This window comes from Amblyomma mixtum, chromosome 7 (assembly GCF_055824585.1).
Source record: "Amblyomma mixtum isolate Tamu chromosome 7, ASM5582458v1, whole genome shotgun sequence".
Classification (NCBI taxonomy): Eukaryota; Metazoa; Arthropoda; class Arachnida; order Ixodida; family Ixodidae; genus Amblyomma; species Amblyomma mixtum.
The window spans coordinates 22,722,700-22,739,484 of NC_143018.1; the positions used below are offsets into that span (position 1 = coordinate 22,722,700).

At 49.7% G+C, this 16,785-nt stretch overlaps 1 protein-coding gene and 1 long non-coding RNA gene across 4 annotated transcripts in view; one reads left to right on the top strand and one right to left on the bottom strand.

The window, feature by feature from the left end:
• Positions 1 to 16,785, top strand: part of LOC149335264 (adenosylhomocysteinase-like 1) — a 266,601-nt gene that overhangs the window by 40,356 nt on the left and 209,460 nt on the right. Inside the window, exon 1 of one of the 3 annotated variants that reach the window (XM_089551927.1) lies at positions 616 to 3,211. The exons of the other annotated variants lie outside the window; for them this stretch is intronic. The gene's annotated coding sequence lies outside the window, so the exon portion shown is untranslated. Of the gene's footprint in view, positions 1 to 615; positions 3,212 to 16,785 lie in introns of those variants that run through there. 3 annotated transcript variants of the gene reach the window in all.
• Positions 1 to 16,785, bottom strand: part of LOC149335265 (uncharacterized) — a 38,370-nt gene that overhangs the window by 5,399 nt on the left and 16,186 nt on the right. The gene's annotated exons all lie outside the window — the stretch shown is intronic.

Here is a 16,785-nt window from a genome sequence, read left to right on the forward strand (position 1 = left end):
GTTGCGACGAGCGCAAAGTTCTCGGAAAAATACGCCGGTTGTCGTCCATCGTCGTCGCCACGGCTGTATATTTCCTCGTGTTATCCTACAGCCCGAGAGCGACACTGTCTCGTCGTTTTGTCGCCGCGTCATTAGGGTCACAGATTGTCGCGGTTAATTGCCGCCCGCGGGACACGTGCGTTGAAAGGATTACAGGGTTGTCGCACGGAGGAAGGTGAGAGAGAGAAACAGGAAAGCTCCCTGGTATTCTCTCTCCCTCTCTCGACCGCTTAGCTCGGAGTGGGAGGGAACGGAACGCCCAGAAAGTCCACACGCAGCGCGACTACTGATAACAACCGTGTTGTTGCAGTTGTCAGCCGTTTGTACACGTTTTTCTTACTTTACCTGTACACCGTGCCGCGGCTTGGGACAAAAAAAAAAAAAGAGCGGTGCAGTTTGTACCTGCCATTCGCGCGCGTAGCCATTGTGCACAGGGAGAGATAACCTGCCGGCTCGTTTACACGTTCCGTTTCTCGTTTGTGGATTGTTTAGGTTTTTTTTTTTTTTAGCGTCAGTTGCGTAGCGTCCTTGATGATATATATCGGAATTACGTAACTCCAAACAAAGTGGGCGTCTGTGAAGTGAAGGTTTAGTCCTCGATTGCCGTCACTTCTTTATTTATTTATCGCCAGGAGCAGCTGCTTGCAAACATTCCGTTATTCCCCGCGTACCGCTTAGCGCGCGTCTGGTTTCGGTTTATACCCGGAAAGGCTGGATGGATACCTGATAATCAGAAGCAGCCAGGGTGGCGAATTCCAAGACACGTTCTGCCCGTGTCCAGTGACGTAGGGCTTTATCTTTCTTGCTTTTCTAAAGACTATTTTATCGCTTCAGTGCCCCGGACATAGCGTTATACAGCTGGGCAAGCCGCAGCCTTGAAGCCAGAGCCGCGAGCTATTTGCGCAACTTTCTAGCTCTTCTGCGAAGCCGAGTGAGAGAGGAGGGGGAGGGGAAAAAAAAGAAGGCATTGTCTTGTTTTGTTGCCTCGTACGGACATCGTCGTGTTCGTCGTCTGGGCGTTCCTCGTTATCGTAGAGGCGGAAAGGGTGAGCGGTGAGAGAGAGAGGGACGGCGTCGTATTCGACGGACGCAATCCTGCGGTCGGTCTTGCAATTTGAATGCGAAAGCGGTTACCGAGAAAAGAAAAAAAAAAAGCAACGGACGAAGCCGGTGGCTGTTGAACGGCGTGCTTAGCTAGGGCGACGGCGACGAGGCGCTCACGTGGTTTTTTGCTTGCCGCAAGGGTCGCGGTAAAGTAGCGGCAGGCAGCAACGGCAGCTACTTCGGCAGGCCGGGCAGCGGGAGGTTCGGCCGCGTTAGACAGCCAGTACTGGAAATCGCTTGGCGAGTGAGTTCTTTATTTATTTGTTTATTTGTTGTTATTTTTAGGCGCTCTCTCTCTTCCTTCACACAACAGCGGCTTGTTGGTGAGGCGCTTCGCACAGCTTGTACGTGCATTCGAGTTGCTGTGGGAGCGTGATTTAACCAACTCGTTTCAAAGCTAACTTTCGTCTCCATAGTTTCAGTTCCCTTTTCCTCTTCTTCGGTTTAGTCAGTCTTGTGCTCTGCTCGCTGCCTCGTGCCGCCAATTAGCAGAACTAAAGAGTAGGCGGAGGAAAAAGGAAGGGAGAAGGAACGTCGGAATTTCCCGGCTTTTCTTTTCTTACTTTGTTGTTTTCACTTTAATAGCGCTCCGTTCCAGGAGGCGATAGACGCGGTCAATTTCGTTCTCGTCTTTGAATCCCTCCTCCTATCTCTCTTGTGGAAGTCGTCGTCGTCGAGTGGGTTCGGTTGTTGTAGCCGTTATATTGCCGCGTCTAGTGAGAGCCAACGATCGACCTTCGAAACCAATTCATTTCGGCCGTTCCTTTCGTCGCACTATTTGGGCGGGGTGTGAGGTGTTTTTGTTTGTTACTTACCCCCCCCCGCTTCCAGGAACACCACCATCGGCTACTTTGGCGCGAGAGAAGTCGGGCAAGTAACCAAACCCCTTCCGGCGGTTGTCTTTCCGGGCGCTTTCTATTTGTTCTTCGTTTTCTTTTTTCTTTCTTTTCTCTCTCGTCGGGAATTGCTCGTAGTCATTTCGCTGTCGACGGGGGCAACACGACAGTTGGTGGGGGCATTTTGACAGTGAGGCTCGTGCAGTGCTTTAGCGGGGGTGCGCAAGCTCCCGTGCTCTTCCGCATACCAGCGTTTTCGCGCGGAATTTGCGCGGGGTTTCCAGCTCATTTCGCGCGCATTTTTTTTTGTGCGCCCGTCCAATCTTCCAGTCGTCGCCCAGGCGCCTGGATTACATAAGGGAAGACCTCCGTTTTGCGGTTCTTCTGCCCCCTGCAACTTTGTGAGTGCTCTCGACTCGCCGTACTTTTCGTTGCCGACTGGACTGGAATTACGGCGAACCTTTCTTTTTCACCTAGTTCTGAAGAGTCCCTGATATCAGCGCGACGTTGAACCAATGAAGCAATCCTGTTCAGGGGGTATTGATTGTTTGGCAGCTTATTTTCCCGAAGGTTCTCTCGGTCGACACTGCATCGAGCTTCCGGAAGGAGTCCGCCGTGACTGAGAGCATTTGACGCTTCCTTGTCGTTTGAGTACGGTTATTTAGTTGGTGGGTAGGTATATATAGTAGGAGCAAGTATTTTGGCAAGCTTCCCTAGCCTCTTTTTTTTTTTTTCCGCTCTCGAACGGCGGATTTTTTTCGAAGGTCGCCTCGCTCTATCCTGGACCTCCTTCTCTGGCCGCAGAGTCTACGATACCAGGATTCTCAAGAGAGTTCTGTCAACGAAACGACGTTCCTTGTGATAGTTCGACGACAACGGTGTGAATTTTTTTGACCGGTGTACCGGGCGATGCGTGTGCTTGTGTGCATGGTCAGTCGATGACCTCGGCAGTGTGCCACCAGTGCTGCCCGTGATCGCCGTTGGGATTGCACCGGGACAGCACCAGGACCACCATGCCCATGCTGCAGGTGAAGCGAGTGCTGGCTGACATGCCGTACAGTCAGGTGTCGTGCGTCAACTGGAAGAGGAACTGGCAGGTGACGGTTGCGCCCGACGTCATACTGAAGGCCCCGGGCGCCCCGGACGTGGTTCCCAAGCAGCCCGTCGGCATCCTGGTCAACAGGGACAACAAAACGAAGCCACGCAATGGCCTCTGCGCCCAGTGCCTGAGCGTAAGTGTTGATCAGGACGTGCGCAGATAGATGAACCGGCGAACAAACGGTATGTGACGGCTCATCGTAGGTGTTGCAAGCTTCTTGCTTTTTTTTTTTACCCCCCTCAAGGATTTGGTTGATCTTGTTGTCGTGTTATCAAGCTTTACAAGCTTTACCAAGCTAGCTAGTATGGGCTTGGAGTAGTGTCCGTTCACAGTTGTATAATGTCCGTTCACCGTTGTAACTTGCGACTTGTTTGATGGACTTCTTTTTTATTCGTTGATCGAGACAGCCGGGACAACCATTTCGGCGTTTAGTGCTCCTAAGTGTGGCGACAAGCTGCTGGTCTTCGAGAAATACCATAGCAGTGGAAGGATCTAGAGTCGTCCGTTCACGTAGTGGTTCATTGTATGGGCGGGGTGGATCATCGTTTCTACTGCATATAGTACTGTATTTCTCGCCATAAACGAAAACGACATGTTGTAAGTCATCTTCTCTGGAATTTGCATACTGGTTGTTTTATTGAATTTGGGGATCGTGTTAGAAGCCATGCGAGCAACTGCTTTTAGAATGACGCCTCGTACGGAGTTCGTGTGCTCCTCACACGTTACTGGACGGCCGTTTTTGACGCGGGACATGGTGATATATCTGCAGAGATGCCTTTGCTAGTGTTCGAATTCATCGACAGCCAGCGCAATAACGATAGCTGTTTGCATTTGAAGAATCTGTTTGCGAACCGAACCTCTGATTGCAATACGTGCTGAACGTAGTCTTCTTTTTATGATTCGAGGGGAATTGTGGTCATTTCCTGACATGTTCGTAAAACGCGTCGCCTCCTTTGTTTGTAAATTGTTGTTTCGAAGTTGCAATGCGGGTCATATTCGGCAAACTGATATATATTGAACTTGTTATGTCTTGAACTGTGCGATTCGGAACATTTCAGTTGGCGCAGTAGTACAACTCTGTGACGTGCTCCTGCCTCGTCAAAATGGCAAGAAGATCAAATTAAGGACAATTAAATGAAGGAAGTTAATTGAAAACGGACGTGAAGAGTGCGCTGGGTAATTGGTGACCTTCGAACGATGTTCAATGAAGAACCCGTAAAGCGAATTAACTGAAGGGTGCTGTGCCACATGTGGAACACCACTTAATATCTACAGCATCCGTAAAAGAGGATGAACGTCTAACAAAGCATGGCATAGCCCGACCGCTGTTTCTTTTGTTCTCCTGCGAGTCTTTGGAGCTCACTAAAACTGGCCGCTGTCTGCTTGCTTTCCGAGCACATTGTGATGACAGCGATCACTCGTTTCTTTGCCAGTATGCGAAATGAGTGCAAGTTTTGTGCAAAGCAGCACGTCATTACGAGTTGTATTAATACGCGTATCACACCGCCACGTGTACATTTTGCTTCTCGAAATCTCGACGAGTCGCAGGACAAAAATGTGGCAAGAGGTAAAACGAGGTCCGGGAGGTGCCAGTCACGGCACTTCAGATCTGTCGCTACGAAATCTGTTTGTGTTCGCTTTGGTTGTGTGGCGAACTACTTTTTGCGTGCGGACTTAGCCTGCGCGAACAGGCGCGCGCTAGTTCTGGCAGCGTTGCCTGCTGTGTATGAAACGGAGTATAGTTCTTTGGGGGGCATATTTTGCGCGTAGGCCTGCTGTTGTCTGAGTCATTTTCTCCTTAGCTATTTTTTCATTTTTTTTTTTGCTGAGTTATTATTCGTCAGGCGTCTCCTTCCTCTCCCCTACAAGTGGAGAAGGGAGAGGGGGATTGGGGCAGTTGACAAGTGGAAGGTGGAGAGAGTCGAATCCCCCTGGGCACCACCTAGCAGGTGGAGGCTTAACACAGACGCCGACTCCGTCGAACAGTTTTCGCCTTCATTGCCTTCCTAATGCTATTTCTAAATAAAATCTACCTGCTTCAGACCTTCTTACACATTGTAACTTGCATCCAAAACTTAATTTGTTTTTCTTAAGCGGGCGCAGAAATATGGCCGAAACAAGCCGAGTCCTGCGTTAGGCTACCATACACCCGATAATACTCTTGGTTTCAACGGCAGTGATACTCTTGAGCAAAGCGCGAATCGGACCGTGCAAATTTATATTTATATTTATATTCCTAACAACTGTACCAAGTAGCTTACCTTCTGTGAACTTCCATTTGTGTTCCTTTTCTTTCTTTTTTTTTCTTTTTTTCTCTTTTTTTTCTGAGAGCTGTGTACAATTAGAACAATTTTCTCTTGCTGTATGCCATGCTGCCATGTAGAAAAGGGCCGTGGGCCTAGTCAAGCCCATAAAGAGGCTTTTTGTCCACGACCCTCAGCATTTTTGCGGTGCTGAAATAAAGATTTGATTTGATTTGATTTGATTTGAAATTCGTTTCTCTATTGAGATGCGGTCGCGATATCTGTAAATATGAAGCATACGGAAACTCCCGTGTGCTCAAATTTCCGTGCACGCTAAAGATCACCCGGCATTGGTGGAAATCAATCGCGCACGTTCCTCTCTGGTGTGCCTCAAATCAAGGGGCTTAACTTAATCGCGCAAAATCTCCATTAACCGTAATCCTCAGTCTACCTGGCAGCTGACATCAACGATATGCTCAGTTCTCGCTGCCCGAGTTATCAATAATATGGGACGCGATCCACTACCAGTGGCGCGTCTTAGCCGGTGGACATGCATTAAAGGGCCAAACAAAAATAATGAAAAAAAAAAATTGTCCTGGCCGCTCCGCTGGTTGGTAGATAGTGAACGTGTCTCGGCCGCAGTCGTGAGTCGGTCAGCTGCAGGGCTTTCGTTTTCACGTGAGCGTAGAGGCTCCTGGCCAAGCGCCTTGCAGCAACCGCGATGGCGTGCATTGCGCATGTCGGCCGTGTCTTTCGTGCAGTCCTGATGCGTGTGCTAGCCGTGTCGAGCAGAGCGCGTGCCCACCGCAGAAACGGATCGCTGGTCCCGGCTCCCCCTCCCCCCTCCTTCCCGGCAAGAAAAGCCGCTGACGGACAAAGCAGAGACACGCGGGCTGTCACGCCTGCTGGCCTCGTTGTCCCTTTCGTCACTAGAAGACGCCAGCTGGGGTGTCGCCTCTGCAGACGTGGCTCAACTGTGTCCCGTTCGTGTGCGTTGATCTCCACTTGACGAGCGTCGACTTGGTCGTAACTGTGGGAAGAGTCGTTTGTCCACGCAGGATTCACCAAGCGCGGTTCGTCGCTAAGGAATCGTGGGGTCTTGCGTTAGTTTAGTGTTGCTGATGTCTTGTCAAGCCTGCTGAGGAAACCTTGATTCCCAATGAAGGACCTCGTATCACCCTTGTGGAACGATTCCCAATGACCTCATACCACTCTTGTGGAAGATGGTTCGTTTTCTTAGCAGTGAACGTTATTGACCGCGACGGTTGATTGCGTAGGTTTCGCCCCCGAAACTTGGACCTTCGGATTTCGTGAATCATTTGTGGAGGCTGTGTATTGCACCAGGACGTTCAGCCCGGCGGGACTTCGGAGCCGCTTCTAACGTCCGTGACGTTCTGTCCGTGGATTGATAAGGAAACCTGTCTAGCCGTGTGCCCTATACAGTTCCATCTGGAAGAAGAGTCCAGGAGCTACAACGATGTTCGTTCAGCTCAAACTGCCGTGCCTGAAAGAGACCGTTGCAGTGCGGTAGGATGCCGCGCTTTCTTCTTGGCTTAAATTTGTCCGTGCTCCGTTCCGCAATGGCTGGAAACGTGTGTCTGCCGTGCGCGATGCGATGTGACTCCCGTGCTCTTTCTGCGGGCTGCACCGTCGTTGGTGGCCTAGCGGAACAGATCTGACCGGGTCGGCATGTCCCTGTTCCTGCGGCAGCGTTGGTTCCGGACGGACTTGATGCCCGTCAATGCCCCCTCTGGCTGGGCTCAAGAACGCAGCGTTGGCGGCGATGTCGTGGTCGTTGCCCGCTCAGTCGGTGGCGTCGCCGCCAACGTCGTGCCGTCAAGACTGCAGGCTCGTATCTCCGTAAGTTGAGAGCCAACTCTGGCAGCCCGTGGTATGGTGCGAAGAACTGCGCATTCAAGCGGCTTATGTAAATTTCTATGCTACACTATACGCGATGGTAGGTAGTGGTTTGCAGTGGCGCATGTTCACCTGTCTCGTTTAATGTTCCGCGCGTGTTTGGACTTGTCTGTGAAGCGACCCAGTTTCAGTTATGGTGCAGGTCTTCCTGAGACTCTTTGAAGTTCCCGTCAGAGGGCGCCAAGGTTTGGTGCAGCCGCAAACAAGTGATGAAATTCTCACAGGCGGTTCAGTAATATACGATCGCCCTTTTCGTCTCCCTTGCCGAGCTCTTTTCTTGTTTTACCAATAATACCGCGCAACATCGTCTGTCGCTTTTCGCTCTTTGAACCTTTGGCGTCTGCTGTAGCCTCGTTGGTTAAGTCTTGCTTAGTTCTCGCCGGCAACATTTAAGGCCAGATTTCTCGGACTTTCCTGACGATGACATGCTTGATAGAGATGCATGGTGGTTCGCGGTTCGTTGTCAAAGGCGCGGAGCTGTCGGTGCTGTGACGCATAACCAGAGCTTGTCCACATCTACCAGTCGTTTGCTTTTCTGAGACTGGCGTTAAACCGCGAAACCGCCTAGATTCAGTCACGTGTACATCGATGAGAACAGCGGGGAAGTACTGCACGGTTACGTCATGGATCGGGGAAAATCTGTAGAAACACATCGGAAGCGGCAACTGCGGCGGGCAGTTGCGAGCGATGCGTGAAATTTGAAGCGTCCCTGACCCTATATACGAACGCTCGCGCCAGTCCGGAGTTATCTTCGGTTGCGGGAGCGTTGCTATCTCTCAGAGCCTTTGTCGAAACAGTGACGACGGCGAAGGTTCCGGAAAATCCGGCCGGTATAATTCACGCCCGGCTGCTCAGCCGCCGACATCTCGTAACAGTATAGATCCTCCCTTCGTAACATAAGGCCCTGCTGCTGCGTAACGTAGGACATGTGTTACGTAACGCAGCTGGGAACCATGTTACGTACGTTGCTGCGTAACATGGCGTTCTGCGTAAGAGCACACCGTTGCGGTTACTTGCGCAAGTCTGTGTTCCGATTTTTCATTTTCGCTGCGCTATGCGCCCCTTCTTTACTAAAGTTGTTACAAGTAGTGTCACTCGTGTACTGTCACCTACTGATAATTTATGTTAGTTTGCCGGGTGGCTACTTGATGGTTGGGAGCTGTCGGAAAGCCGAATGCTGTTTGACAAAGCTCTTAATGGGCTTTTTGCTTGACGGGACGGTGTGTGTGACGGCACGATCTACTCGTACCTTGAGCTCAGGCAAATCTCACTGCTGGCTGATGGTTGCGAGTGGGGATGCAAAATTTCAAGAAATTTCTTTTCGTTTTTTTTTTCACAAATATATCAGTCTTGATTAAGCGTATTTAAATATATTAAGCGCGTTTATTTTGTAACTGACAAATAAGTAAATAATTATATTTTTGCCCCAAAACAAATGTTGCGAAGCCTTTTTAAGAAAAGATGCTTACATATTGCGTGCGGTACAATCGATGCAAAAGCATTGCACCAGTATGACTCGTAACTGCTGGGTAGAGAAATGGTGCTCCTTTTCCCACTTTGAGCCCCGCCGCGGTGGCTCAGTGGTTACGGCGCTCGGCTGCTGACCCGAAAGACGCGGGTTCGATTCCGGCCGCAGCGGCTGAATTTCTCGAAGGCGAAATTCTAGAGGCCCGTGTGCTGTGCGATGTCAGTGCACGTTAAAGAACCCCAGGTGGTCGAAATTTCCGGAGCCCTTCACTACGGCGTCTCTCATAGCCAGAGTCGCTTTGGGACGTTAAACCCCAAGAAACCAAACCAAACCAAACCAAACCAAACCTTTTCCCACTTTGAGGTTAGAGTGCAGGTTCGCAACTTTTTGCACGCGCACTCTCCCTCGGGCCTGTTGCACAGCTTGCAGTGCACATTACCGAACGTTGGCCAGTTCGTTTCACATGACGCAAACGTTGCGGGAATTCGGAGTAGCCTACAGGCAACTGACATCAGCGGTTGGTTGTGAAAAGACCTTGTCAACATGTTGACGGCTCCAGATGCTTAGCAGGCTCCCAAACAGCTACTTTAGACCAAATGGCAATGGTAGATGCCAATGAGTAATGACTTCCTTATTACAAATCTGCTACACCTTGGGGATTCCCCAAAAAATCTCTGCCTCTCCCGTAACCGAGAGTAGAGTAAGCATGAAATGTTTACGGGCCTAATGTCATCTCGGTGGACACCCGAACCGCACCGTACAGGAAGGGAGGAACGCCACCACCCGTTCAGCGCGATGCCTTGCCATTTGAACGCAAGGTTTTTCGAGGAAAGGAAATGGCGCAGTAATTCTCTGCCATCTCGGTGGACACCCGAACCGCACCGTAAAGGAAGGGAGGAACGCCACCACCCGTTCGGCGCGATGCCTTGCCCTTTGAACGCAGCGCTTCTCCCCCGGATCACGTATGACAACGAAGTGTAACGTGGCATTTATGTGCTTTTTTCACGCCTTATTAGAAATCGGAAATTATAATTCCGTGCATTATCAAACCCACAGCTCCACTGATATCTTGATAAACATTGAGAAGGCACTGGCAGCAGTTATTTTTTGTCTCGTTTGGAGACCAACCGGTGCTTGCATGCCGGTCGCGTAGGAGGGCTTAGAGAGTCTCGTTAAATCTCGTTAAGTCTCGTACGGTGCCCGGATGTTCTCGTTTCACAGCCCGGATGACTGGAATTCAGTGCCCGGATGAGTGGATTTCAGTGCCCGGATGAGTGGATTTCAGTGCCCGGATGAGTGGATTTCAGTGCCCGGATGACGGGAATTCAGTGCCCGGATGAGTGGATTTCAGTGCCCGGATGAGTGGATTTCAGTGCCCGGATGATGGCTCTAGGTCTCGGCGTGACGTCACCACACTGCCGACAACGGGGGCTAAAAGCATTTCGTGCTTAAAAACATTTGACTAACGAACGAGGGTGCGCCATAACTAATCTCCTGAAGGTGAAAAACTCCCGCTTCCCGCAATCGCAGGGACTGGAAGGCGTCTCCCGGGCTCCGCGACACCGCGCGAGAAGAACGTGGCGACGCAAAGAGTAATGAAGAATGCGACCCTGAAACTTCACATAACCGCCGGCCAGACGCACTCCGACGAGCTATACGTGGCCTACAATATCAGTTAGCGCGTGCTTGTACGTGTGCCGGCTGTGAAAAGTGGCTTGAGTGGAAGCGAAGGCCTAGTGGGCGCGATACAGGGGCAGCGTTGAAAGAGGCAGTACTATTGCGCACGCTCGGTGATCAACAAGTGGCACCAATTTGAGAAGCTCGAATACCGGACACGTGATCGACCTCGTCGGCCCAGCCGGTCACTTGACATGCGTCACCTGCCCAATCAGCTGCCTGTATACACTCGACAGATGGGAAGTGGCGAGTGATGAGAGATGGGATGGCGATCTGTAGCACAGTGTGGATTTGTGGCGAAGTGTCGCTGATGCATCACAGCTGGCCGGTTCTGATTTCTCCTGGGAAGACTTTGTTGGTGCGGATGATAATGCGGACATCGCTCAGCCCCGAACTGCAAAAGCCACATTACGTGACGTACGAACGCTTCCTTATATTTCCAGGAATTTGATAAAGGCGGTGGCGAGGGCGGCGGCCCTACCAGCTGTTGCCGATAATTCTTCAGCCGCGATTTGTTATATCGCGTCGAACTCTGAAAGGGGCTCTAATAAAGTTGCGGTGTGCCTGGGATGTTAGAGCACTCGGCTTCACCAATATTGTCCAGCTAGAATTTTTTATACACTTTGTAGAAAGTGAGTTACCTGTAGTCAAAATTTGAATTCCAGCGTCTTCGCGCCTTTTCCTCTCCTCTCGTCACTTTTTTTCGCTCTGGAAGGTCGGCGCTTCTCAGCCGGCCCCACCTCCGGGGGCGGAGCTTCCTGACTTGCCGGGGCTGCGCTGCTTATTGGCCGCGCCCGTGGTAGCTCCCTGACGTCTGAAAGAATCTAATAGCCACCTCTCAACTTGTATACGTAGGTGCGAGCGACGGATGAGGGTGCGAGAGTTTCAAAAAGTCGCCGGGTAGGGCTTGCCAAATTTCACGCATGATTGTGGGTTCACTGCTGCGTGTAGAAGTGTATTATTTGGCTCAGGTGTTCACGACAACACAATGCAGCACGTTTTTTACACGTCCTAAACGCCGCTTTTGCCCGACTTTGTATATTTTTTTTGGATTTTGTATGTCCAGTAACGACGTAGCTCGGATAAACGAACGCAACCTGCGCGACCGTCTGGTTCGTTGTAAGTAGGTTCGACTGTATAGTATATACCCGAAGAGAATCGATATCTGTGAGAACTGTTGATGCAGTGTATTTAGGGGGATTACGGAAAGTGTTGCACTTTCACTGAACACAGTCAGTGACATCCGCCGCTGCGCAGGTATGCAGCCCCCCCCCCCTTCTCTCCCCCCCCCCCTTTCTCCCCCCCCCCCCCCCCCCTCCCCGTGCAGCTTCGTTGTCCTCTACGGTCACGCGACCTGGTTACTCCGGAATCACCGCCTTCGTCGCCGCCCAACTCGGCAATAACTGCTGCGCTGTCAAACTTATCACGTCCCCCAATGCTTTCCTTGGGTCTCAGAGACTGCTGGCTTCTTTAGCAAAGTACTAATCCCTCGGCGTATAGGAGCTCTGCAGTTACCCGGCGTATTTGCATGCCGAAACTACCGCTTTCGCAATTGGCGAGATCGCCTTGGTTATTTGCAGTGGGCTGCTGCCTTTGCAGCCGCGGATATCCTGGTTTTTATCTCCGACGACTATAACTCGCTCTTGGCGGAGCTGCTTTCCAGGCCTCGCCGTCGTTCGCTGCGTAGGCCATAAATCGCGGAGGCGGTGGTATAGGCAAATACATTGGCGCGCTGTTGTGTTCGCTGCAAAATGCACCGCCGGCGAATTCTTCGCCATCGATGGCGAGAGGTCGGAAGGTAGCCGTCGATAAGAGACAGTTGCACGTGCTGCACAGAATTACTGCCCATTCATAAGAACCACATAAGTAATTTGTCAAAAGGAGAAAAATGAGGATTACGCCTTGACTTCGCTGTAGCTGTGCGGGCGTGGATTAGTGAGTGAAAGAATAAATGAATCTTTGAGTGAGCAAGCGAGCTAGCAAGTGAATGAATGAATGCAGAATGAATGAAGTGAATGGGGGAACGAGTGAGGTAGCAAGTGAATGAATGAATGCAGTGAATGAATGAAGTGAATGGGGGAATGAGTGAATGATTAAATGAATGAATAAAAAGTGAATGGCTAAATGAATGATTTAATGAAGTGAATGAATGAATGAATGAATGAATGAATGAATGAATGAATGAATGAATGAATGAATGAATGAATGAATGAATGAATGAATGAATGAATGAATGATATTAGTATGTGCGGAGTCTGTCCTGTGGGCTGAGCAACGAGTTTTAGTGACTTCGTATTTATCGTACTAATCTGTGTACTGATGTGGACGCAGGGAAAACGAATGCTGTCCTGCAAATGAGCGCTACTCGCCTGTAAGATTTTGGCTGACGGAGGTCAGAAGTGATAGCAAAGGGTTTGTGAAGAACGGTGATTGTACGCCCAAAGCGGAGATAAACTGCGGTGTTTGTGAACCTCAGTCGAGCTGTAAACCTTGCTTGTATGTGCTAATCATTTGTGCTGCCATACATGTGCGTCTTTTTTTTTTCGTTTTGGTTTGTACGCATAGTGTAGGAGCGCATGCTACCTGACACATGTTTCCGCACGTGACAGAATTTTATAGAGGTGCGCAAATACTCGAAATTTTCGAATATTGAATCTAATATCCTGCTATTTGATTAGCTCAGCGAATGAAATAGTGCCTGTTCGAAATTATAGGAAACAATTTTGAATACGTTTTCTGTTTTTCGAATAGTTTTAGAATAGTTGGCAGGAAGTAAACATGGTTCAACAAACGGTTCTCTATCGCCTTTTTCTCTGTGAAATCACCCGCAGGAAACGCGTTACCAAATTCTGCAAAGCCCGTATAGTCACCTTTTCTGCATTTGCTCCGTACCTGTTGTCGACAAGTGTCGGCTCGTTTACTTTTGTTACTGTCGCACAAGTCTACCGACGCCAATTTTGCAGTATTCACACCCCATTAGCGCAGCCTTTGCGTGAAAGAATGTATAAAATAACGAGAACACCCGAGAAGCATGGCACGCTCCGTTTCCTGCCTCGTCCCACTTTTGCCCGTAGCAGTCTATAACTGCACTTGGCGGCACAAAAGGCGAAATAATAAAACAGAAAGGCAGAAAGAAAGCTTGAGAAAGGTGATAATTTGCCCTCCATCTCTTTCAGTAGGCTTCTGTCGTTCTTCTTTCCGAAGCTCCGTGTCAATTGTTCGCGTTCGGTTTGCTGCTAGTATAGCACCACCCGTAAAGCGTCGCTACCCGCAAGAGAGGTTTCGTTGTTGCGGCTCGTGCGAGCGCGTTGTGTCGCCGTTGCTGTGCGTAGTCGGCGTCTCGGCGGCGACCTTGAAGCGCGAGGGGAAGAAAAAAAAAGAAGCTAAAGCAACGGTTCGCTCCTTTTGTTCGCTGCCTGTTTCGCGCTTCATCGGCGACGGTTTTGGTCCGGCGCTACAGGGTCAGTGTCGATGTGAGACGAAAGAACAGCGAAACAGAAGGGATGAAAGAAGGAAGGAAACGAAGAAAGAAAGAACGCTTCGTTTAATGAATGAATGAAGAAAGAGAGAAAAGCTGCCGACTAGCAGAGATCATCTCGAGTTTCAGCGCTGAAGCATCTACTCTGGCATAATAACGAGCGGACGGCCTCACGGCTGAACAAGGGCTGTTATAGCAGGTGTTGTTGTTTCGCTAGGGTTACACCTGTACTTGTTCTGGTACCTGCCCTTACCCTGTTCACAGGTGCAGCTGAGAACAGGTCCGTTTCAGCACCTGTGCTTGTGAAGTCGTGAAATCGGTCAGCATTTCTTATGCACATACAGCTAGCATTGTACAAAGTGGCAAGATAAAGAAGGCATCTCTGTGTTCTAGGCTGTTATAAGTTCTTCTTTCTTTTTAATTGGTCTGACCTTCTGTAAGCGTTAGATGACAAGTACCGCTTCTTTTTCTTTCGTTTTACGTCTACGCTCTATTCCCGCTTGAAAGGGATTGTCTCCGGGGGCTACGTAAGACCATTTGGTACGATTATTATTGCGCAAGTCGAGAACAAAGGGAGAGGTATAGCGAAAGAACGGCTGGGGGGGGGGGGGGGGGGGGAGGAGAGACTTGGAAGCGCAATAAGGGTGTCCCTCTGAAGGCCATGCATTTGCAGCAATAACTCTATAATGGACGTCGGCCTGTTAAGCTGAATTCACACAATGCCATGACTCCCGGACCAGGCGTCACGTGACTTTCCGCTTCCGCTCCGTGAGGTCCGCGCCTGGCCCGCGTGTTGAGACAAGCCGAACGCATGCATCGTCCGCCTACCGCCACCACTTTGACCTGTGCCTTTAGAGGTGGCGATAGGCGGATTAGGCATACGCAACGCCTTTCGCCATGCTACATTCTCCAACATCGCGGGCCAATGGTCCGGGGTTTGAATCCACCTTTACTCGATTGTTCGCATCTCCTAAGGTGCATCTGTGCACAGTACGACAGAGCGGAGGTTGACTGGCCTTTACGAGGGCGCGTACCTGAGCGGGGGAACAGGGAAACGGACAGGGAAGGGCATACTCGAAAAAATTGCGAGGACACTTTGGCAACTGACGTGTCGAGAGGCGAAAGCCGTGACGACTTCTGGTGCATATGACGTCACACCGTTTCCTTGGCTATATCGACACCAAATTATACATCTTTCTGGGATAGTAAGTGTTAATTACGCTCAATTACACATTTTTCCATCTAATCTGACACAAATCCGACGTTTTTCCGACCATTCTGTGACCGTGTACTGTGCGATGTCAGTGCACGTTAAAGAACCCCAGGTGGTCGAAATTCCCGGAGCCCTTCACTACGGCGTCTCTCATAGCCTGAGTCGCTTTGGGACGTTCAACCCCATAAACAAACCAACCAACCGACAATTTTCATTATGCCGTAACGACTTCCGGTGGATGTGACGTCACACCGTTCCCGTGGCTATATCGACGTCCGCGCTATTTCGACACAATGTTGACATTTTTGCCTACAATTAACTAATTAACATACAGTCATCAAACTTGGCTTGTAGGTTCATTTTTTTCCTCCTCTATCTGTAGCAACCATTGGTTTTCTACCTTTTTTGGTTCCCGAGTTAAACGCGTGTGAGACGCTTTGCTTACGGGCGACAGTATGAGCCATTAAAGGCTTTTTCGCGTTAAAACTCAAAATCATATCAATGCATTTAATGTACTGAAATACTGCGCGCCTCCGCTTTCTCCCGTTAGATGATCGCTTTTCAGTGAGAGCCGTTGCGACCTGGATTTGATCGAGTTTTGTCGACGCACCTCGCGCAGCTTTTCGGGGTTTTCGCACTGAGGGTTAGCGTCGAGTAAAGCACTGTGGTGGTGCTGCTGCAGCTTACTGCGAGACTTTCAGGCGAGAATCGTGTCCCGTGGCGAAGCACCTTGGAGGGTCGACCTCACATCTCAGTCACACTGTCTCAGATGTCGTACGACGAGCGTAAATGCAGAACCTTGCTGTGACTTTCTGACCGCGTTGTGGAGACTCTTTAGCTGGGGAACGTTTGCCGAGAAAAAAAAAAAGGGAAGTGGTGTGGCTTCACTTGCAAGCAATACCACTGAAGTCTGGAATAGTAAGGGCGGAAAAGGTAAACCGGGAACGTAGGGAAGGTAACAGGGTGGTTTTCAGCACGACAAGAGGGAACTTAAGATGATTATGTGAGAGGGAGCAGAAACTGAAGACGCACGCACGAGATACTGAGCAAAACTGCAGCAGGAAGGCTATGCCACCGTTTACCCACTTTAGAAGCCTTCGTATTCTGTCGAGGCTTTCTTCTTCTGTGTCTACTACTTTTTTTTTTAAAACGAGATTTATTGCCTCAGGGCATATCAATGGGCGATTTCTACTACTTCGTTTGCGTATCATATTTTTCTTTGAAGCCCACATGTATAACATGTTACCCTGTGTGTATGTTATCCCGTGTGTATAGATGACTAGTGTTATTGGTATAGGTTATATATATATTTATGTATATCCATATTGGTTACATATACAGGGTGTTTCAAGTAAGACTGCGCAATTTTTAAAAAGAAGTTTTTTGAGTATGAAGAACGCTTTTTTCGGCATAGCATTGTCAGCAGTTAGTACACCAGAATACAGCTAAGATGTGCTTACTAGCAGCCTGGTTGACAATATTGAATAGTTACCCGCCCCGCGAGTTACCCGCACTGGAGAGGTTGCTTTGCCTAAAAGCTTCTCGAAAGCGCGTGTATTCTGGCGAGAGGTAGCCCAAAATTGTTGGGACTCAACGCCGACGGTAACCGCGTTTTCGAAATTCTAAAAACTGATATGGATATTACTTAAGGTAGGCTACGCGCCTCTCAGTAATTAATTAGCCTATCATTAATATTTAGAAAGTTATCTAT